Source organism: Oncorhynchus mykiss, chromosome 5, assembly GCF_057628025.1.
Source record: "Oncorhynchus mykiss isolate SJ-2025 chromosome 5, ASM5762802v1, whole genome shotgun sequence".
NCBI classification, from domain to species: Eukaryota; Metazoa; Chordata; class Actinopteri; order Salmoniformes; family Salmonidae; genus Oncorhynchus; species Oncorhynchus mykiss.
Window position 1 is genome coordinate 63,203,460 of NC_143026.1, and position 24,776 is coordinate 63,228,235.

The 24,776-nt window shown below is 46.7% G+C and overlaps 2 long non-coding RNA genes across 8 annotated transcripts in view; both read left to right on the forward strand.

Moving 5' to 3' along the window:
* Positions 1 to 24,776, forward strand: part of LOC149983543 (uncharacterized) — a 246,593-nt gene that overhangs the window by 169,039 nt on the left and 52,778 nt on the right. The window lies entirely within an intron of this gene.
* Positions 1 to 24,776, forward strand: part of LOC149983544 (uncharacterized) — a 53,183-nt gene that overhangs the window by 25,716 nt on the left and 2,691 nt on the right. For all 7 annotated transcript variants that reach the window (XR_016496217.1, XR_016496219.1, XR_016496221.1 and 4 more), the window contains one exon: positions 9,213 to 10,574. This is a non-coding gene — a long non-coding RNA (uncharacterized LOC149983544). The remainder of the gene's footprint in view (positions 1 to 9,212; positions 10,575 to 24,776) is intronic.

Here is a 24,776-nt window from a genome sequence, read left to right on the forward strand (position 1 = left end):
TATTAAGGGGGGTTTAGGAAGAGGGGGAGCCTGCTGCCTATTCTCTGAAAAGGCAGCAGGCTGCGGACTGAATAGGAAAGGGGTGGGTGGGTGGGTGGGCGGGGGGTGGGGGGGGGGGGGGGCGCAGGGTGTCCAGGCCTCCATTGGTTCAATGCAACGGCCAGAGCATCTGTGAAAAGAGGTCTCCCCTTTTTCCCACGCCCAGTGCATCGCAAAACATTGGCTCAGGCAGCCAGGGTCAAGTCACATTGCTAATATATACACTGGGCCTGTGTACTTATACAATGCATACACACAGCTCATTTAGTTTATGTGTGCACACAGAGCAGATACACACTCGTACGCACACACACAGACACCAGCAGACAGAGAAGGGGGGTACAGAGTGCACCCTGACACTAATTTCTATCACATTGGAGCCATTGTCTAGTTCTAGACCAACAGTCTTAGATTCTCCAAATTAACAAGCTGTCTGTGAGTAGACACACAGACGCATACAGCCCTGAAATAGGACACACCAAGACACCTGCTCTCCTCATCGTCCGATGACCATCAATTGGTCAATACGTTAGAAGTGAGAGATGCAATTCGTATCGGCTATGAAACAAAAAAATGAAGACACATTTGTTCAGTTTCTTCATAACTTTTGATAAGAATCATCTGTTGTTATTTTTCTGTTGATTTTGCATCAGTACTAAACCTCACCAAAACTGGTTCTTTATCCTCTGTAGTCTTGACAGACTGGCATCCTCTCCTATACCCCTACAGTTACCACCACTGAATCATTCTCTGATTCCTAATCTGTTTTGCTCCTATTTCTTTAGCTCTCACATTTATGTCTCAACCTCCATATAAACTATAATCATATTCTGGGGGATGTAAATCCTTTGTGCTGCCCCCCCCCCCCCCTCCCGCCAGATGCCCTGTATTGTGTTGTCCAGGGTGCTGAGGCGACCCCCTGCCTGCCTCTCGGTTGTGATGTCACCCTGTCTGTCAAGGCCTTGGCAGGAACTTGACTGTGGGAAGGAAAAGGGCTCAGATTGGGCTGGGGGCCTAGGGAGGCTGGGGGGTCGAGGGGTGCATGTGTCTAGCGGCTAGCCCTGGAGTGGAGTAGAGACTCAGACAGCCAGTCCAGCCCTGGTCTAAGGGGTGAAAGACTGCTGCAGCCCTTTAGACAATGGAAAGAGAGGGGGCGATGGGGAAACACACATAGCAACTCTCCTAGAAAGTGGAATTTAAATTAGACTGCTGATCTATGTCCCCAATAACCTAGGCTAGTTGTGTTACTCACAGACTCACTGATCACCAAGCAAGGATATTGAATGGTGTGAGCAACTGAAAAAAGACCACCTCTTTCCTGTGTTGTAATAAAGGCCTGTCTTGTGTTAAGAGCACATTTAGTGAAGTCAGTTTCTTGACTAGACTAGTTAAACAAATAGCTGTAATTGAATGGTATGAAAATCAATATTGCGCAGATCTGATTGTAAAGCGGTCTGATTTGACTGTTTTCAAGGTATATACTGACTCCTATTATTTTCTAAAATCTCAGTCTTCCAACAGTAAACAATGACCACAGCGATGTTGTTTTGCCTTATTGTCCCTTTAGTAGCAGTGTGCCAGTAGACTCCCTGGTGCGGTGTCAGTCAATCCGCTCCCCCCTCCACCCTGTCCTGTTTACCCTCTTTTTTTCTTCCACATGTCCCCTGATTGCTGAGACAACAGGCCGCTATTGTCCCTGTAAACAACCAGAGGGACACAGACACCAGTCCTGACGACCCTCTCCCAGCTCTCTTTCCTCTCACTCAAATGGTGCTGGAGAGGAACAAGACAGGAGGGACTCACTTAATTAGCTGGACGAGAAAATGCATTGTGGCAATTACCCAGCACAAAGAGGCAGGAACGTATAGCCTGTTCATTTGGCGAGAGGCGGCAGGACTCAGCCAGGAGTGCAGTTCCCTGTTGCCTGGGCTCCCCCGGCCTTTTATGTGCAGAGAGAAACAGCAACAATGGAGCCAAAGATGTACTCCACTGTAGAACCACTTCCAGTCCTTTCAGAGAAGGGACACCGCATTCTAGCCTCTTATTGGTTGAAATGCATGTCGAACTGGAGCCTAAAAGCATGGGGCTGCGAATAAGGTTTCCTGTGGTAACTCACGCATCTGATATCCTGGTCATTCATTTTCCCTACAGTGTTATTTCACTGCAGATTTGGACTGGCAGGAACAGGTACAGTAATACATGTTCTAGGATTCTTCTCCCCCCCCCCCCCCGTCACTCCATCACTTCATGTGGTGCTCCTGGACCTGCTATTTCTATTTCTACTGCCTCTGAGTGGGTTGGTCAGCTGATTGGTGGGTTGGCTGTCTGGCTGTGATTGCATGGTGCTTGTATGGAGGGTATCTACTCTCTACCGATAAGAGCATCCTCCTCTTTTTCTGGAGTGCCCAGGGGTGATTTCTTTCATGAAGTCAGATAACATCCTGGTGACCACCTCTTCCTTTTTTTAGAAGACTTCCTTAACTTTGATAAATGAAGTGAGGGGAGAGCAGGGAAAAGTTGTGGAGAGCGAGAGAGGAGCTCCCCAGTCCACTCGCTCTCAGGATCAATAACGGTCGGAGAGCTGCTGAGCACTCCTGTCTGGCAGCCCTACCACTGGGGATGGAGGGAGGAGGGGGGGCTCCCTCCACTGCGGCCGGCAGAGAAAAAGAGGGTAGGAGAGAGAGAAGGAACACCCACCCATCCTCTCCTGCCTGCCTACCCGTGTGCCTGCTAGCAGCACACACACCTGAGGTCTCTTTCTGTGGAGCCACAAGGTTACAGCGTGTCGATACAAACGCGTGCACCCCTCTGACAAATGGGATTTGGCATGTTCAATCAACTGGGCTGCCAAATCCCTGTTAAGTGTTGCAGAGCCATATCTGTCTGTGCCCTTGTTGTGCTATGTTACCTGGATTCCTTAACTGTCCCCTAAATATCCTCTATAAAAGTCCCCCCTAATGGAATTATCTGGTGCATTTGTCATTGGATTTGAATGGGCGGGTGTGCGTTGGCATATTGAGAGGACTTTGATTTTGAAGTGCATGAAGAAAGGGCTCCAGTACCTTCAGGGTCATCCTCACCTAGCTCACCATTTCCCTCTTTTCTCTCTCCACTCCTTTATTTATCCTCTTGTTCTTTGAGCCACTGGTCTCTCTCACCCTTCGCTCCTCCTTTCCCTCCTGCCGTCCCTCACACCTGATCCTTTCATCTACTCCTCCCTAATCTCCGACTAAAACCCCTCCATCCTCTCCTCCCCTCTCCCCTCTCTGTTACCCTCTACCCCTCGTTAAGTATCACCCCATGCTGCTCATCCCTCTCTCTCATTCTCTCTCCTCTGTTCTTATCCTCCTTCTTTCCCTTTCCTCCTCTCTCTCTCTCTCTCTCTCTCTCTCTCTCTCTCTCTCTCTCTCTCTCTCTCTCTCTGTGTGTTTAATTGAGTCAGTGAGCAGTTGACTGCCCCCGTCATTGGTGGGGAGCGGGTTGACCCAGCCCTCCCAGGAGGGGAGACATTGTCTGGGCTGTCCCGCCGGTGTAATCCCCTCCACCGGGACAAAGACCTGGTCCCCCTTCACCACTGAAGGGCATTGGCCCCCCTAACAAGAGCCCAACCCTGCAATGCCTGGCCTGGCCTGGCCCAACACCTCCTCATCAAACCCCCTGGCCCCCAGACCAGAACTGGGTTTAGACTCTGGTCAAAAGTAGTGCTCTATTTGAGATCCCCAGCCACAAATAACACCCTGAGAGTGGTCTCTGTCTCATCAAAAGCCTGTTTATCTACTCACTGACTGAGATACCCATGGAGGTGGCATTGTACATTGTGTGGCTGCGTTTGGATGTAAGTTCCAGGCACTAGTGATGGTGGAATAAGGAGCTTTCCAGGGATTATCCTTTAGGCTCAAGCATATATTCATGTTTGAAATATCAACATAAAAAAAGTATTATTACAAGAATTTACTAAGCATGTGAGCTTGTGTCACAAGTAGTATTAGTAATAGCAGTTCTGTAGTAATGAGGAAGAAACATTTATACATGTTCACCTTCATTTTGATGTAGACTGTGCATAGGTATGTAAATACACACACATGTACATTTACACAGTTCATCTGAGATACTTAGCTCTTAAGCTCTTGCGGAACAGCCCCCACTCCCTGCTAGCCTTCCACGATCCCCTGTTCATCTCTCTCCCTCTCTCTCTCTCTCACACACACACGCACGCACGCACGCACACACACACACACACACACACACACACACACACACACACACACACACACACACACACACACACACACACACACACTCAGGGAGAGAGGAGGCAAGGTTGCCATGGGAACCACTGGTCAGAGTTTACCAGAGGGGAAACAAACAAAGTACTGTTCATAAAAGCTGGATATATATAGTGTGCAGATATCCAGTGTGTGTGTCCGCATGCGCATTACGATCCATGTCCCTTTTTATAGTGACATCACTTCTACCACGCATTCACACACTGCCATCCTTCGTGATTCCGTCTCTTGGAATTCTGAGGTTTTGAATTAAAGGTTGATTTTTGATCTTTCCGATTGACCTCATATAAATGCATTGTCATTGTTTCCCTACCTGCTATTTGAATCCTCAGTGATTTGGTTACTCAAACACAATGGTATCTTCAAAAAACATGAGCATTGACAGAAAGATGTGTCATATGCACATGACATTTCTCATCATTCACTCCTGAGCCTCTTCCGCTTTCAGTCTCATACTCTCTCTCTGTGTGTGTGTGTGTGTGTGTGTTATCATAGCGAGGCTAGCAAAGTGTGTATCTGTTCCATGTTTCTTTAAACGGGATCTCCTAGTCACAGCGCTCTCTCTGCCATGCCCACTGTGCTGCTATCACACTCTCATACACACACTCTCATACACACCTGTCACTGTCACTCCTGTCACTGTCCCTCCTGTCACTATCACCTGTCACTATCACTCCTCTCCACTCTCTTGGTATTGTCTCAGTTCTGGGTTCGTATAGTATCCGTGGATTGGGGAGGAAACATTGGGTATCTACCGAGCTGGAGGAAAGTATGTCTCGCGGTAGTTGGACGTTGGACATCGCCACCTCAGCCCTGTGTCAAAACACGCGGCAACCGCTGCAGCTACATTTCACGTCTCTCTCTCTATCCCCTTCTTTCTCTCACTTCCTCTCTCTATATCCCCTTCTTTCTCTCACTTCCTCTCTCTCTATCCCCTTCTTTCTCTCTCTCACTCCCTCTCTCTCTATCCCCTTCTTACTCTCTCTCTCACTCCCTCTCTCTCTATCCCCTTCTTTCTCTCACTTCCTCTCTCTCTATCCCCTTCTTTCTCTCTCTCACTCCCTCTCTCTCTATCCCCTTCTTACTCTCTCTCTCACTCCCTCTCTCTCTATCCCCTTCTTTCTCTCTCTCACTCCCTCTCTCTATCCCCTTCTTTCTCTCACTCCCTCTCTCTCTATCCCCTTCTTACTCTCTCTCTCACTCCCTCTCTCTCGATCCCCTTCTTTCTCTCACTCCCTCTCTCTCTATCCCCTTCTTTCTTTCTCTCACTCCCTCTCTCTCGATCCCCTTCTTTCTCTCTCTCACTCCCTCTCTCTCTATCCCCTTATTTCTTTCTCTCACTCCCTCTCTCTCTATCCCCTTCTTTCTCTCACTCCCTCTCTCTCTCTATCCCCTTCTTTCTTTCTCTCACTCCCTCTCTCTCTATCCCCTTATTTCTCTCTCTCTCACTCCCTCTCTCTCTATCCCCTTCTTTCTCTCACTCCCTCTCTCTCTATCCCCTTCTTTCTCTCACTCCCTCTCTCTCTATCCCCTTCTTTCTCTCTCTCACTCCCTCTCTCTCTATCCCCTTCTTTCTTTCTCTCACTCCCTCTCTCTCTATCCCCTTCTTTCTCTCTCTCTCACTCCCTCTCTCTATATCCCCTTCTTTCTCTCACTTCCTCTCTCTCTATCCCCTTCTTTCTCTCACTCCCTCTCTCTCTATCCCCTTCTTTCTCTCACTCCCTCTCTCTCTATCCCCTTCTTTCTCTCTCTCACTCCTTCTCTCTCTATCCCCTTCTTTCTCTCTCTCTATCCCCTTCTTTCTCTCTCTCACTCCCTCTCTCTCTATCCCCTTTTTTCTCTCTCACTCCCTCTCTCTCTATCCCCTTCTTTCTCTCTCTCACTCCCTCTCTCTCTATCCCCTTCTTTCTTTCTCTCACTCCCTCTCTCTCTATCCCCTTCTTTCTTTCTCTCTCTCACTCCATCTCTCTCTATCCCCTTCTTTCTCTCTCTCACTCCCTCTCTCTCTATCCCCTTCTTTCTCTCACTCCCTCTCTCTCTACCCCCTTCTTAGTGTCACTCCCTCTCTCTCTACCCCCTTCTTTCTCTCACTCCCTCTCTCTCTACCCCCTTCTTAGTCTCACTCCCTCTGTCTCATTCGGTCTCCCTCTACCAAGGCAAGGCGGTAACAAAATGTGTCTAAACACTATAGCGATATGCAAACCACATGTCAAAGCCCCCTTTTCTTAGGAAAGAGCGTCATGCCTTCATCGCTATGTTCCTTCTGTTTCCCCATCCCCTTCTTTCCACGGGTCTTTAGTTCTGCACTTGGCTGCTTCAATAATATTTATAGCATGATTTCTAAACACAAGTCCAATGCCATGGGGCGAAAGCTCCCCCTGTACCACCCCATTCCCCATGTACCCCTCCCCTCTGCCTCTGCCCTCTCCTTCAGAGCTGACAGATAGACAAACGCCCTGTTCTTTCTTTCTTTGCCTCTCAAGCCTCCTTCCATCCATCCTGCCGGCCCGGCACAATGCGTCCGCTTCATCCCGCGGCCGGGGGAATGCAGCCCTGAACTAACAATATCACCAAGGCTGTCTGAATGTCGGGGAGCCCCATTGTGTCCTGGCAGAGGGGAGTTAACACCCATGTCTGAGCCCAATGAATAGTATTATTGTGTCTGAGACATGCACCTCTCCCCCGGTCTCCCCCTATTCGTACCCCTAACACACCCCCTCTTCTTGTCCCAACTGCTCAGTCCCCTCTATGTCCCCCTTTCTCTCCCCTCAACGGCCAACTCCCAACTTCCAAACGCCCAGCGAGTCTCCAAAAGTGTATTTCTTTATTTTCTCAGTGTGGAATTAAGCCTGTGGACTTTAAAAATATATATTTTTTGTCACAGTAGAGGTGGGGTGAGGAGGAGAGAGGAGGCCTGTAGGTTGTGTCGTGGTAGTGGTGTGATGGAGGTATGGGGTGGAGGGGGTTCGGTTTGACCATGGTCTTTCACAGTTGAAGGACACAATGGAGCCGAGAGTCCATAAAGAAATGTTCCCTACTGCCATTAACATAATAAGAGGGCGCTGAAACCATTTGAATAATTTTAGACAATACAAAAAGCACGTGTTTTTTAACAAAGTTTAGAATGACACTGGCAAACACCCTCACATTCTTCCACATTCAATATGTGCCAAATAGCTAAGGCCGTGAAGCAGAGTTTTCCTGTCTCTATTGCATAGTTTTTGTTATTTGGGGGGGGCAAATAGCAAAATACCCCAAACTTGGTGGACCTTTGTGGTTGGGGATATACTGTAGGTTGTTATTGGTAAAGACTGTATTTTGTTGAGGATCATTTTTATGAATTCCACCAGCGCTATGGTGATTTTTATAATAGGCCCAAATGCTGTCTGGCTGCTGTGTGGAGAGGCATCATCAGCCAAATGCTGTCACTGGCTACTGTGTGGAGAGGCATCATCAGCCAAATGCTGTCACTGGCTACTGTGTGGAGAGGCATCATCAGCCAAATGGTGTCACTGGCTACTGTGTGGAGGGGCATCATCAGCCAAATGCTGTCACTGGCTGCTGTGTGGAGAGGCATCATCAGCCAAATGCTGTCACTGGCTACTGTGTGGAGAGGCATCATCAGCCAAATTCTGTCACTGGCTACTGTGTGGAGAGGCATCATCAGCCAAATGCTGTCACTGGCTACTGTGTGGAGAGGCATCATCAGCCAAATGCTGTCACTGGCTACTGTGTGGAGAGGCATCATTAGCCAAATGCTGTCACTGGCTACTGTGTGGAGAGGCATCATCAGCCAAATGCTGTCACTGGCTACTGTGTGGAGAGGCATCATCAGCCAAATGCTGTCACTGGCTACTGTGTGGAGAGGCATCATCAGCCAAATGCTGTCACTGGCTACTGTGTGGAGGGGCATCATCAGCCAAATGCTGTCACTGGCTACTATGTGGAGGGGCATCATCAGCCAAATGCTGTCACTGGCTACTGTGTGGAGAGGCATCATCAGCCAAATGCTGTCACTGGCTACTATGTGGAGGGGCATCATCAGCCAAATGCTGTCACTGGCTACTGTGTGGAGGGGCATCATCAGCCAAATGCTGTCTGGCTGCTGTGTGGAGAGGCATCATCAGCCAAATGCTGTCACTGGCTACTGTGTGGAGGGGCATCATCAGCCAAATGCTGTCACTGGCTACTGTGTGGAGAGGCATCATCAGCCAAATGCTGTCACTGGCTACTGTGTGGAGAGGCATCATCAGCCAAATGCTGTCACTGGCTACTGTGTGGAGAGGCATCATCAGCCAAATGCTGTCACTGGCTACTGTGTGGAGAGGCATAATCAGCCAAATGCTGTCACTGGCTACTGTGTGGAGAGGCATCATCAGCCAAATGCTGTCACTGGCTACTGTGTGGAGAGGCATCATCAGCCAAATGCTGTCACTGGCTACTGTGTGGAGAGGCATCATCAGCCAAATGCTGTCGCTGGCTACTGTGTGGAGAGGCATCATCAGCCAAATGCTGTCACTGGCTGCTGTGTGGAGAGGCATCATCAGCCAAATGCTGTCACTGGCTACTGTGTGGAGGGGCATCATCAGCCAAATGCTGTCACTGGCTACTGTGTGGAGGGAAATGGGAAATCGTCAGAGTAATAGCTCAGAGTACACTTGGCAGGCAGTTTCTTCCTGCCTGACACACTTAACTCAACATTCTCCCATTTCAGCTTTTCTTTACTCAGGGGGTGATGAAGTTTACATCACAAACTGAGAGGATGCCAACCCCCCCCCCCCCGACCTCCCTGATCAAAGCACAGGATTGACATCTGTATACTGTGGGCAAAATGCTGCAAGTTAAGCTCAACTCTTTCTCTTTCTCCCTGTCTCTTGTTGTTTGCAGGAGGAGGAGGAGAAACAGAGAGAAAATAGGAAGAGAACGAGAGGATAGGATTGATGCCTGTTTGGAAGCAGTGAATGATGAACCAGGGAGCAGGTGATCCCAGCTGTCGATGGCCATGGGCTCTCTGGCTCCTCTCTTCCCGTGGCCCACTGCTCCGTGCCGGGTTCTCAGGGAGCCGGCTGGGGCCAGCCAGGCAGCGGCAGAGTGGGCAGGCAAGCCGAGGCAAGGGGAGGCGAGGCAGGCTCTCATCCCCGCTAGCAAGATGCTCCTCAGAAAAGCGGAGCAGCAAATCAATATGGAAGAGAGAGGCTAGCAGAGTTCGCCCATCACTGCCCCCGGCCCTAGAGCCCAGGGACCCAGCGCTGCCAGCTCTCGCTCTCCTCCTCCTCTAGTAGCAGGACCAGAACCAGCCACTGTATGGAGCACATCAGTCAGATCCTAACCCTCAACCACCCGCTTTCTCTCTATCTGTGTGTGTGTAAGCATGTCTGTATGTGTGGTTCCGCCGTAGGGGCTTTCCTGGTCCAAGACCATTTGATAAAACTTTGCCAGCGAGAAAGAGAGAGAATAAAAAACGGACGTCAAAGGTCTTTTTATTTATTTTTTCGCTGATTACTCATTCTTACTCATTCCACCTGACTATTTGAGCGAGAGTTCTTATATTGAATTGAACAGGGCTCTCTCGTCAGTCCCCCTCCAAGCATGTACTGTACAGTCACCATGCTCTCCACATCTGATGAACCAGGATAAAAGGACAATTTGAACTTTTTTCTCTCGTCTGCAGATTCAGAGAAAATCTTTTTTCGCCTCCAGTTTTCTTCCTCACCCCTCAGGTTACTATCAGAGGAGGTGGCATAGGTTATTGATCTGTATGGAGATGGAAGAGGTGCTGGTTTTGATACAGTACAGTTCACTGTCTGATGGTTATATAGTAGTGCCTGATAACCCATTCACTGTACAGCTGAACTATATTCAGGAGTGAACGAGTCCTGAGTGAGAGATGAAAAGGACGGTGAGCATATAGTGCCTGAACAGTGGCCTGAACAGTGGGCCTGATCAGTGGCCTGAACAGTATCCACTATTTCATGTGACTTTTCTCCTCCATATTTGAACAATTCTCTCCCCACAAGGAGCTTTGAAAAGACCTTCTATACAAGAAGCCCTATCTTTAGATACATAGAAATAGAAAACATTTGATTAAATAAGAATGACTTTAAGTGATTTTTTTTTCGTTGGAGAAGAAAGGGATTGAAAACTTCTGGGCTGGAGAGGACAAAGGGGATAGAGATAGTTTGGACCTGAAACAGGAACACCTTTACACAGAGAGATCTACAAACAACACAATGTTGCAGACTTCACTTGGTAAGCAGGCCTCCAGCGTCGCTGTTCTATTGTTTGAGCCTTTTACACAGACGTGACAAGTCATGTGACAATTGCTGGGTGTATATTCAAATGGTGTGTAAAATGTGTGAGGACTATTCATCGTCTTAAACAAATAAAACCGTCAAAGACAGGCTACAGTTAAGCAATAATACATGAGAGGCCTACCCCGGACAATTATGCGCAATTATACCACAATTATGTGGTTCAGCCAGGAATCCAACCAGGGTGTCTGTAGTGACGTCTCTAGCACTGAGGTGCAGTGCCTTAGACCGCTGCGCCACTCGGGAGCCCTGTAAAGTATTGACTGCCCTGTACCCAAGCGTTGGTTGAACATTGTAGCATACAAAAATGGTTGCTATGGAGGGTCTGTCTTCCACCCTTGCTAGCTAGCCAACCACACAGCTAACACAATCACTTCAGACTGAAGCTGGAAAGACCGAAAACTAGCTGCATTTCATTTAGTTTGGCCTGTTTTTGTATTGACATTTCTTTGTATATATCCATGAAATTATGCTGATTCGTGATTTCGACTTGCTGAGAAAAGATGCGGAATACGTTCATTACTATGGGACAGAGTAGATATCTAATTTTAAATATTACAACAATGTTACAAATCCTGAGATAATGTCTAGATGCTTTTTACAGTGGAGATCAAGTTTTATAAATTGCATGGCTGGGCAGATGAGACAGTGGATCTGTAAAAGTAGTAGTCGGAGTAGTAGTGTGTTGCTAGGTAACAACATACATTTTGGAACTTTTTATGAATGCACTGGCCATGTGTATGTTGTCGAGTATATCATGGGCAGGATAGGCTCTAGCAATGGGAATTCCAAACCACCCGTTGTATAATCGCTATTGAGTAATATACAGTAGACACAGCAATGTAGCACAGACAATTATCTTTTATTTTTGCTGCTTACCTTCAGCAAACATAATGCCCTAGGGTGTGATAATGCTGTAATTGAATTGTGAAGTAGTTGCGTGGCTTACAGATTAGTATTAAGAGTCCCGCGTCAATCTGCTGGCACAGAGAGACAGGCGCCACGCTGTGTCTCAGCCTGGCAACGCCGTGCCGCGCACCTACAAAATGGCTGCCGTTGTCTGCCAGCTGTCTGCTCAGCCAAGATGGTGACTGCGGACTGCTTTTAACGCCCGCCATCTGCTTAACGGGTATGCAAATGGCCCTAATTGCATTTGCATACGCTTGAGTCTTAACCCCCTCTGACTTGTTCTCCTAAATAACTAACACAGAGTGTTCAGAGAAACAACGCAAGCCGCTGCGTTAATGAAGGCGCTCAGGAGAATTACAAAACAAATGTCGCTGGTTGGTTGAGCTTCCTCTCTTTGTTTCTCTTTCACCCCATCTTTCTTTATGCAAGGCCTTGATAACGTTACTGTTGCTGGTTTTGGTATGAGTGAAATATGGGGTGGCAGTCGGCGTCTGTCTGTCTGTCTGTCTGTCTGTCTGTCTGTCTGTCTGTCTGTCTGTCTGTCTGTCTGTCTGTCTGTCTGTCTGTCTGTCTGTCTGTCTGTCTGCACATTGTGCCATATGTGACATTGGTGACTGGCTGCCGTTAGGTAGCCTCCTAACATACTGTTAAATCCCCACTGTAAAGGCAATAAGAGGAGGGGAGTACACGCCCGGCCGGCCCATCTCCACCACATAATGGCCTCATTAGCATGCACAGCACTCCCCGCTATAGGGCCTGGTGCGCTGCTGCACCGTGGGACCCAGCAGTGTACGCCCTTCACACAGCGCTCAGCATGCAGCACTGTGTTCCCCCGCACAATGCTGCCGCTTCATACTCCTTTTATTATGCCTTGTCAAAGCACTGGGGATCAGGGGTATCAGGAGGGAAACAGCGGGCGGCACGCTAAACGTGGATGAGGCAATATATTTGTGCTTTTTGGTCTTAATGTGGTGTTAGTCGGGATGGATGTACTGTTGCCCTGGTGTTTTACGCTGGACGGTTGCACTGTTACAATCTCAGTCTTTCACAGACATTTTCACCTGTCAAAGCTAATTATTGCACTGAGTCCTCTGTGAATTATCTGTGTCCTGGAAATATGCTATCATCTGCTCTAAAGCCCTTTGATGTGTTTCTGTGTGTGTGTGTGTGTGTGTGTGTGTGTGTGTGTGTGTGTGTGTGTGTGTGTGTGTGTGTGTGTGTGCTGAGCAGAGGGGGGAACATAGTACACACCAGCAGCCCCACCATGCACACACACACATACACACACACACACACACACACACACAGGCTCGTCTCCATGGGGGAACCACGACACGGAACTGAAGCCAAAGTAATCAAATCATTTTTACTCTCGCTCTCATAACTCACAGCAATTGAATCACTCCAGAAAACACTGGTTAGCATTCGGCCATTTCACGACCATTTCACGATCAGACCACAATGCAGTGTATGAGAGTGAAATATGTTTGACAATCCAGAGTGAGGGCAGAGAGGATCCATTGTTGTACATAATCATATAGAATAACACTAGATACTGTACACTACTATACTGTATACCTAAGGCAAGTAAGATGGATGATGCAATTCATTGTGTGAAATCCCAGAAAATTAATGTTCATTAACATTTCCCATGTCATTGTGGCAGCACCTTGAAAATGTATTGTGTTGTTTTCCTCTGACGTGTTTTGAGGGTTTGTCGCCTAGTTGTCATATTACAGTTAATAAAGGACGTAGTACCCATCAAGGGAGAGTGACTTGTGCACTGGCAGTGTATTAAATATGGGTGACACCATAGGGATAAGAAGCTAGCCTCGCTAGGCTATATGCAGTCTCATCCCCCTATCTCCCTCTTTATCAGATCGGTTTAATCAAGCTGCCTGTCTAATCAGCTCAGACTCTGTGGGGAGGAGAGCGCTTAGTGGTTAACTTAGCTTTGCCCAGGCTGGTTAGAAAGCTCAAACGCTAGCCCGACACCCAGGCTACTGTATCCCATCTCCTTTGTGGGTAAAATGGCAGCCAGGTTAATGGTGTTCTGTGCAGCTGAGACGAGCAGGCTATGGGGGTGGGGGTCTGACAGGAGGGGGTAGGATTTGTTTGGGGTGGGAGGTGTCAGGATTGGGGGACAGTAGGTCCTTAAACAGGGGAGTAAAGAGAGAATAGTGTGTCTGGGTCAGTGGGTGTGTGCTGGTCCCTCATTTGCATATTGAGAACAGCTGGGGAGCCCATATGTTTTCAGCAGCGCCAGACAAAAATGACATTCAGACATACACGCAAGCCCACCAAACCCCAAGGCATAGACCCCCTCTCAACACACACACACACACACAAATCAACTGCCATTTGGGATTGCATCTGGACATTCACGCTCTTACTTGAAAACACAAAAACACCCGTACCCCCTAGCTCTGCCCCCCAAAAGAGAAAGCTTTTATGGTAATGATGCCCATAGCCATGTGTGTAAGTACACCACTGCAATTATGCATAATTCAGCACAAAGAGAGGAGGGACGGAGGCTGGGTACAGTACATCTTGCTAGAGCTGGAGCTGGTGCAGGCAGTACAAGGAGGAAGGAGGCTGGGTACAGTACGTCCTGCTAGAGCTGGAGCTGGTACAGACAGGAGGGAGGGAGGATACAGTTTGTGTGGGTGGGGGGGGGGTTCAAGTTTTATTAGTTGTGTGTACGGGATACACATGGTATACACCGTCCAACGAAATGCTTACTTGCAGGTTCCTTCTCAACAATGCAGTGTGTGTGTGTGCAGACCGTTAGTTGGCAAAGTTGAAGGAGCACACACCTCTATCATTACACATACAGACATTAACCCCCTCCATTCCTTACCATCCTTACAGATAGGAGGGCAGACCACACACACACAGACACACAGACACACACACACACACACACACACACACACACACACACACACACACACACACACACACACACACACACACACACACACACACACACTCTCTCTTTCACTTCTTATTTGGCTTTGTCCTCTTCCATGACCAAGGCATGGCATGGTAATTCTAACCCAAAAGGAGATTGGCAGCTCAAGCTGTAGATGTTTTATTTAATCAAGGTATGAATTGAGTGAGGTGGTATAATACTAGTTTTGTATCTTGGTGCTGCTAATTCCCAGAATAAGCATACATTAAATACAGAAATGTCTACCCATACATTTGTAAAAAATGTATTTATTTTTTTAATAGCTAGAAATAGTGGTGATTGGATGTATTCATTTCAATCAGCATATCAGGCAGAAGAAGTATGAAGACATGTAGCTGATTGAAGCATACTGTCACTTCAAACACAAACCATATACAATATCTATAGGACAAACCGTTCTAGCCACAGAACCAGAGTCATTCTCTTTCTATGCTTCTAGAATGGTATTCCTAGTTTGAGTTATTGTGTAGGATTTGAACTGTAGACCATTTCACTGGTAGGGCTAGTGGTGGTGGTGTTAGTGGGCACATGCTTCATTTGTGTCAATGCAGCCTCGTCTCATGAAGCTTCCCTCACTGTGAGTACCCGTTGCTTTTATTTGCTTGGATATTGATTGAATGTGTTCCACCCACAGAAGTAATAGTTGCTGAAAGCATTTATAGCCGTTGTTCAATTCTCCTAGACCTGCTTAGCATTTTTTTTTTTTTTGTACATTGCCCTACTTTCTAATTCAAATGAAAAATAATTCATTTGCATACATTCTGTGTATAGTTCTTTTCAAACATCAATGACGAAATTTTTCGATGAATTTTTTTTGTTCATGCTTTCATCCCAGGCATTTGGAAAGACACATCTGTGCTGATTTGCGATAGTTAAATTGTTTTTTTTATTTTAAAGCAGAAATAAAAGCATACATTCAATAGGTTGGAACTTGTAAGTTATCAAGGTTATTTTCATTTATTTTATTATCATTATTATTATATTATTAAGAAGCTGCTATGAAATGTAGGATCTACTTGCGATTTATTTTCCCCTTTTGAGACCTACTGAATATCTTAATTTTTATTACTATATAATTGACAATTCTAGTTCTAGTGTATGTTTCTTCTAAGCCTGTATCCTCATGATAATAATCTGATATTTTGGAGTGTTTTGTGATCATGTACCTGAGGGAGCTATTGTATCATTGAGCTGGCACATTTATTAACCTCAAACAAAATGGCCCGCATTTGTAATTGTGGAGACCGGTCCTCAGCCATTAGTGAAGGACTGGGAGCACTTCCGTGAGAACAGTCTCTTAATCAGTATCATTGTAGACATCACTCCTCAGGCATCAGAGAAACTAGTGAACAACTTCCAAGAGTTGCTTTAGTAACGCAGCACTGCTTCAACACTCCAGTACGGAGAGCTGGCTGGCTTCTGATTACAGGGAGCAGAGGGAAAACAGGCAGGCATTTATCCAAGTCACTGATTATGTCATTTCAAAGGGCCCAAACACTCAGCCACACAGACAGCTCTGAGGGCAGAATTATGAAGCAGTGGGGAGTGGAATGTGTGTGTGTGTGTGTGTGTGGGGGGGGGGTTATGAGAGGGAAATTAAAATGGAGTGCTCTATGTGTGATTAAACTGGTGGCTTGGCTGGCAGAGGCCAAGCTCAAGTACAGGCCTGCGATTTGGACCATAATGAAAATGTGAGGGGCTGAGGCGGTGTTCTCAACCCCGCAACACAACACACACTGATCAGCACCAAACATACACACACCACAGCTTAACACACACTGATCAGCACCAAACATACACACACCACAGCTTAACACACACCGATCAGCACCAAACATACACACACCACAGCATAACACACACTGATCAGCACCAAACATACACACACCACAGCTTAACACACGCAGATCAGCACCAAACACACCTTACAGCCCAACACACGCAGATCAGCACCAAACACACCTTACAGCCCAACACACGCAGATCAGCACCAAACACACCTTACAGCCCAACACGTTGCTTAACCATTTACTGCAGTGGGTTAAATCAGGGTCATACACAGTGTTTCTCGGTAGTCTTCAACCAATCTGCTTTGAAACAAAAGTATACACCTCACACACATGGTTACGTTCTTAAAAGAAAGAAGACACCTGTACCATGTCAGATATAGAGTTGAAATGTGTTCAATGTTGAGCTTTCATCCCAATATTACACTTTATATACATTACAGAAGACTGAGGTATAACAAATCCGTTTGACATAGAAACAATGGATTTTTGGCAGGTTTTTTGAAACAATGTTTATTAATGGGGCGGCAGGGTAGCCTAGTGGTTAGAGCGTTGGACTAGTAACCGGAAGGTTGTGAGTTCAAACCCCCGAGCTGACAAGGTACAAATCTGTCGTTCTGCCCCTGAACAGGCAGTTAACCCACTGTTCCCAGGCTGTCATTGAAAATAATAATTTGTTCTTAACTGACTTGCCTGGTTAAATAAAGGTAAAAAAAAAAAAAAAAAAAAAAAAAAAAAAAAAAAAATGATGAAATTATTAAAAATATGAATAACATTCCACCCATGAGGCCACTAGGTCATTTGACTGCAGGAAAGGGCCACCTCGAAACACTAGCCAGCATCCGTGGAACACACAAAGCTCAACTCAACAAACAGTATCCACAGACTTCCCTCTCTATACTCTTTCGAAGAAAGGGGGACGTTGAGAGGAGTGCGTTGTGGAGAAAGAGAATGAGCTGAAATAACTGGTACTTCTGGTACTTCTGGTGGTGTGATGGGAGGGTGAAACCTAAAGCCAAGGGGAAGAATAGTGTGAAAGAAAGGATTTGTTTTTTGCTGGTAAATAGAAAGAACCTGTTTGATGATTTCGCTGAAACGTATAGAGCCACCACACCTCCAAACTCTCGGAGGCAGCAGAGATGGTGGTCACCAAGACACTCAGCCTACTGACAGCCAGTCACAATGCGCCACATCAATATTATATTTGACAATTTAGTCTCGGAGCAACCCCAAAAAGGGGGATGGTAACCAAGCGTGGGAACGGGGTGAAAATGGGGATGGTAAATCCAGTCAGGCAAATGGCTAGACTGCCCAGCTGCACTGACTTCCATTCAGGAGCAGGTGAAGAAAGACCCTAAGGGTCAAGGTCAGAGGAGGGATGTCGTCTGCTATGCAGACTGGCCTGTTTGGGTGCTGCATCAAATGTGTTTGCTTATTTTATAAGCTGCTACTTATTGCCTCCCGGGGACCCCCTCCCCCAGACCTCCACCTCCCCCAGTCTGGTAGAGACAGAGACAGAGCATGTCCCTTTTGGCTTGCCGTCTCGGTGTACGTGGCTGGTCCACAATCAAACTGAGGTTGTCTACAGATTAGGATGCGGCTGTTTTAGTCGGTATCACTGCATTAGCAGACACACACTGATGTTGGTTAGCATATGATAATTGAATCTGAAAATAGGTGGTATTGTGAAAATCATTTTGATTCAGTATGGATCTATTTTGGGGACCTTTTCTTTTTTTGTAATGATCCTTAATGACCACATACTTACTGTATTATGCCATGTTGGTAAGACAATCTGCGTTTAATGTCACTTTGAAATTTGAGAAATGACATTTGAAGCAGTAAATCACTGAGAAAGGGTTAAATAATAAATAGCATTTATTAGAAATGTTCAGATACCCTATCATTGCATAATGGTGCACGAGGTGTGCAGCACCGTGCATACACACAGTATAGTATCACTACCCTGCAGCAGTATAAACAATTATATCCCTTTAAGAGGAGGGACTTTATCTCATGAGATGTTTGTCAGAGAAAGTGGTTGACGGGGAACTGAAGACACGAGCGCCTAGCCACCCTGTGGTAGATACCATTATTCACATAGGCTTCTGCTTTATTAGCCGGACTGAAAGAGAGCCACTTCTCGCCCATCACTTCATCAATAGACCTGTCCCCCTGTTCTTTCCTCTGGAGGAACCGTACCCCCTCCTCTCCTCCCCCATCCTCTCCCCCCCTCCTCTCCTCCCCTATCCTTTCCTCCTCTCCCCGGCCCTAATCGTCTCAACTCACGCTGAAATCAAGCTTAGTAACGGCACGTTTGTCAGCCCCTCTCTCTCGCCCCCTAACCGGTCCCCCCCCCACCATGCAACGCTTCCTTTCTCCCGTCATTCTCTCACCTTGGTCTGCCACCCACCCTCCCCCACCCACCCTCCCACTGCTTAAATCCCTATCAGCATGTCAACAAAATGTCTGCTCAGCTGGGGTTGACACACACACAGTCTCACACATTGAGCTTCGTCCCTGCTGAACCCTTCCTCTCCCCACTCTCTCCTCGTTCCCCCTCTCTCTCTCTCAAGTCCTTCTTATCCAGCATGGCAAGTTGTGCTGTATACCAAAACAGAAGATGCAACCCGTTTCTTGTTTGCATGTTTTCTTGTATGGTAAATGCTTAGCAGAGCGATTAGTGAATAATATTGCTTTACGTTGATGTTCTGAGGTGAGTTGGGTAAAGTTCAGTGTCCAATTTGCTGATTCTAATCGAGACTTATTTTCCTTGCCAAGTATATTTAATCCATTCTACAAACATACTTACCCTTTTAACTGCTGGGGAAAATATGTATAACTTGGAATGAAGTAGATTTGAACATAAGATTACTACATCACAAGAAATTGTTGTTTGACGTCATGATACGTTGGTAATATGCTACTAGTTTTTTCCATTTACTCCAGTGGAGGCTGGTGGGAGGAGCTATTGGAGGACAGGCTCGTTGTAATAGCTGGAATGGACTCTATGGAATGGCATGGAAACCACGTTGGACTCCGTTCCATTTATTCCATTCCAGCCATTACAATGAGCCTGTCCTCCTATAGCTACTCCCACCAACCTCCTATAGGCCTCTCTTGTATTGCATTGGTCCAGGTCACAAAGATGTATATTCAGTCATATCAGCTAACATGAAGTTGCTGCTGCTGCTTCTTGTTGTTATTCTTGAGGTAGCAGCCATTTTTGGCTGGCAAAGCTAGATGGCTGCCTATATTTGTTTATCAACGATGCGAGAGATAAAGCAGTTGTGTCTCGTCAGATGTGTGTGCATGTGTGTGTATATATGTATATATATATATATATATATATATATATATATATATATATATATATATACACTGCTCAAAAAAATTAAGTGAACACTTAAACAACACAATGTAATTCCAAGTCAATCACACATCTATGAAATCAAACTGTCCACTTAGGAAGCAACACTGATTGACAATACATTTCACATGCTGTTGTGCAAATGGAATAGACAACAGGTGGAAATTATAGGCAATTAGCAACACACCCCCAATAAAGGAGTAGTTCTGCAGGTGGTGACCACAGACCACTTCTCAGTTCCTATGCTTCCTGGCTGATGTTTTGGTCACTTTTGAATGCTGGCCGTGCTTTCACTCTAGTGGTAGCATGAGACGGAGTCTACAACCCACACAAGTGGCTCAGGTATTGCAGCTCATCCATGATGGCACATCAATGCGAGCTGTGGCAAGAAGGTTTGCTGTCTCTGTCAGCGTAGTGTCCAGAGCATGGAGGCGCCACCAGGAGACAGGACAGTACATCAGGAGACGTGGAGGAGGCCGTAGGAGGGCAACAACACAGCAGCAGGACCGCTACCTCCTTTGTGCAAGGAGGAGCAGGAGGAGCACTGCCAGAGCCCTGCAAAATGACCTCCAGCAGGCCACAAATGTGCATGTGTCTGCTCAAACGGTCAGAAACAGACTCCATGAGGGTGGTATGAGGGCCTGACATCCACAGGTGGGGGTTGTGCTTTACAGCCCAACACCGTGCAGGACGTTTGGCATTTGCCAGAGAACACCAAGATTGGCAAATTCACATGTGACAGACGTGACAGAGTCTGGAGACGCCGTGGAGAACGTTCTGCTGCATGCAACATCCTCCAGCATGACCGGTTTGGCGGTGGGTCAGTCATGGTGTGGGGTGGCATTTCTTTGGGGGGCCGCACAGCCCTCCATGTGCTCGCCAGAGGTAGCCTGACTGCCATTAGGTACCGAGATGAGATCCTCAGACCCCTAGTGAGACCATATGCTGGTGCGGTTGGCCCTGGGTTCCTCCTAATGCAAGACAATGCTAGACCTCATGTGGCTGGAGTGTGTCAGCAGTTCCTGCAAGAGGAAAGCATTGATGCTATGGACTGGCCCGCCCATTCCCCAGACCTGAATCCAATTGAACACATCTGGGACATCATATCTCGCTCCATCCACCAACGCCACGTTGCACCACACTGTCCAGGAGTTGGCGGATGCTTTAGTCCAGGTCTGGGAGGAGATCCCTCAGGAGACCATCTGCCACCTCATCAGGAGCATGTCCAGGCGTTGTAGGGAGGTCATACAGGCACGTGGAGGCCACAAACACTACTGAACCTAATTTTGACTTGTTTTAAGGACATCACATCAAAGTTGGATCAGCCTGTAGTGTGGTTTTCCACTTTAATTTTGATTCTGACTCCAAATCCAGACCCCCATGGGTTGATAAATTTGATTTCCATTGATAATTTTTGTGTGATTTTGTTGTCAGCACATTCAACTATGTAAAGAAAAAAGTATTTAATAAGAATATTTTATTCATTCAGATCTAGGATGTGTTATTTTAGTGTTCCCTATTTTTTTGAGCAGTGTATATATATTTATAACTTTTAGGTGATGGATAGTGTGTGAGTTCTTCAGGGCTTATGCTGTATGCTGATGAAGATCTGATTGTGTCTGTGGGTACATGTGTGTTCACATTGATGCGTGTTCCTTGTCCAATGTTGTCTCTCAGTATATTTTGCTGCAGAGTGCCCAGCTGGTGTCATCCTCGCAGGCAGTAAAAGTGTCTTTGTTCAGTCTGTGTCTCTGTGCTATCGTGTGTCTGAGCTGTGCTTGCCTGTGCCCCAGTCTCCCCCATCTGCCACTGATGTCATTAGCGAAGAGGGAACATGGGCACATTGGGAGCCCGGCTTATTTGACAATCCCCAGCAACTGCCTCGTCTTCCTCCCTGCAATATAAAGCCTGCATCCTCACCTCACCTCCTTTTTTTTCTATTTCAATCATTGTGATTTTTTGCACGAGGACTTGGATGGTGCATTCTCAGCAGTGGCCAGCCTCTGCCAACGTAGCACAATCTCTATGTAAATGTATTCAGATTAATGTGTTGCCCAAAGACCATCAGCTCGGCTGGCTGCATGGACCAGGCTGAGGCTGGGAGGAAGGTGTTTCCACACTAGGCTAAAACTGGCTGGGCTTGTGTTAGATTGCTGTTAATGCTAGCGGCTATGAGGTGGACCCCTGCCAAAAAGGCATAGAAACCCCTGTTAAACACTATGTTTATATTGGACTGTGATTTGCAAATGGGCCTTTGGCGTAGCAACCCTGTGTCACTCTGCTTTTTCATCAGGCACACAGCAGACAGCTACAGATAAAATCAGGGGGTCCTCACTCGGCGAGCGTAGGGAGACGGGGAGAGGGAGAGGAGGGAGGCGTGAGCATTTACATGTTTGTGGGGGCTCCTCTCTAGAGTGCAGTTTGGTATTCATATTGAGATATTCCTGAGTGCATCAACACATCTCACATACAGTACACATACACTTTCCCTCTCTGCTATGCTTGCTGTTCTCCCCATCATCTCTACCGTTGTGAACTTCACTGTGAGCCAGTTCATTGTTATTCATTTCACTGTTATCCTGGCTGCCCTGTGAGACTGACTAAGACTCCGTTCAGCAGCCGTATTGTATAGGAGACAGGTCTGTTGTTTCCACTGAAGGATGAAATACTGCAGGTTGACGCTGGTGTTCCTATAGTGTCTGCTGTACTGTAGGAGTTCCACAGTCCTGAGAGGACATGAGCCAGTGCTGACTGTATCACAGACAGTCACTGTGACTGCTGCTTGGCGAATGTCTTGGGTTTGATATCACAGATACTGTAAACCTCATCCCCAAGGTAATCAGAGGATCATTGTTGTATATATTTTGGTTACCTTTATTTTCACAGGGAGTCCCATTGAGACCAAGGTCTCTATCACAAGGGAGCCCTGCATAAAATATATTAAAAATGAAGGTCACGTGACCTAAGAACCAGTACTATACGATGTGGCTGCTGGGGGATTTGAAATGATTTGTATTATGTTCAATAGGTAGATGCGGGAAAAATGGAAATCCTAGTTGTACTATGAGGCAGTCCACTGAGAGTAGTTTGTTTTTGATCGGGGTTAAGAGAATAATCTTAACATATTTTATACTTTCTTTTTAACTTTCTCGCTTACAACTTTACTTTCTTTTTTTCACGCTCCTCTTTTGCCTCTTTCCTCTGTCCCCCTCACTCTCCTTCTGACACTTTCTCCCTATGGCTGCAGGGACATGCGCTGAAGTTTGCTTTGCTGAGTCCATAAAGAGGCATTTTAAAAAGCTGTGTTAAGAGAGGAACAATGGTTAAATGAGCCCCCCTCGGTGAGGAGCTGGTTCCCATGGGGACTCAGCATGGGGCTCTATTGGCCCAGCTCTCCCTGGCCCCCATTCACCACTCAGTCATGGTCCCTTATGGCGGAGGGAAAATCACACGATTCATGCGAAGTGTGATCCAATGACATGTATTTTTAATGAGGGCTTACGTCTTTGTTGGGACGGACTGGACGGACACACTACTCCAGGTTTCACCAGGTTTCTGTCAGTCAGGCCTGCCCAAACTCTCTCTCTACCCGTCTTGCTTCACTCTCTTGTTCACTCTCTCTATATTTCCTCTCTCCTCTCAGGCCCTCTGTGGCCTACCCGGACCAGAGACAAAGCTCCCACAGCCCAGGAGCAGCCTCAGAATAGCCTCAGTGAAAGGCTTTATGTTGCTCCTCTAAACCCACTGCTGGTAGTTACCATGATGATGTCATCAGACAACAGCCCTTTCTGCTGCTACAACAGTTTTAACAATGAAAATATTGATATGCATGAAAAAAAAAGTAAGATTTGATCTAAATTGAATGTTGATACTTGAGGGATTGAATACATTTACCAATCAACATTTTGAAATGAGACAACTTAAACTACATGACTAAAAGTATGTGGACACCTGCTCGTCGAACATCTCATTCCAAAGTCATGGTCATTAATATGGAGTTTGTCCCCCCTTTGCTGCTATAACAGCCTCCACTCTTCTGGAAAGGCTTTTCACTAGATGTTGGAACATTTCTGCTGGGACTTTCTTCCATTCAGTCACAAGAGCATAAGTGAGATTGACACTGATGTTGGGGGATTAGGCCTGGCTCGCAGTCGGTATTCCAATTCATCCCAAAGGTGTTCGATAGGGTTCAGGTCAGGGCTCTGTGCAGGCCAGTCAAGTTCTTCCACACCGATCTCGACAAACATTTCTGTATGGACCTCGCTTTGTGAACGAACGGGGGCATTGTCATGCTGAAACAGGAAAGGGCCTTACCCAAACTGCTGCCACAAATTTGGAAGCATAGAATCGTCTAGAACGTCATTGTTTGCTGTAGCGTTAAGATTTCCCTTCACTGGAACCAACCTGAACCATGAAAAACAGCCCCAGGCCATTATTTCTCCTCCACCAAACTTTACACTTGCCACTATGCATTCGGGCAGGTAGCCGTCGGACTGCCAGGTGCTGAAGCGTGATTCATCTCTCCAGAGAACACATTTCCACTGCTCCAGAGTCCAATGGCGGCGAACTTTACACCACTCCAGCCAATGCTTGGCATTGAGCATGGTGATCGAAGGCTTGTGTGTGACTGCTCGGCCATGGAAACCCATTTCATGATGCTCCCGATTAACAGTTATTGTGCTGACGTTGCTTCCATAGGCAGTTTGGAACTTGGTAGTGAGTGTTGCAACCGAGGACAGACGATTTTTACACGTTACACGCTTCAGCACTCGGCCGTCCCGTTCTGTGAGCTTGTGTGACCTACCACTTCGCGGCTGAGCCGTTGTTGCTCCTAGACGTTTCCACTTCACAATAACAGCACTTACAGTTGGCTCGGGACAGCTATAGCAGGGCAGAAATTTGACCAACTGACTTGTTGGAAATGTGGCATCCTATGACAGTGCCACGTTGAAAATCTTATACACTTGTCAGCAATTGGTATGTCTGAAATATCAGAATCCACTCATTTGAAGTGGTGTCCACATACTTTTGCATATATAGTGTATATAGTATTGGTGTACTGTAGAGTATATCAGAGTATTTTCCAGTCTCATTTTCAGT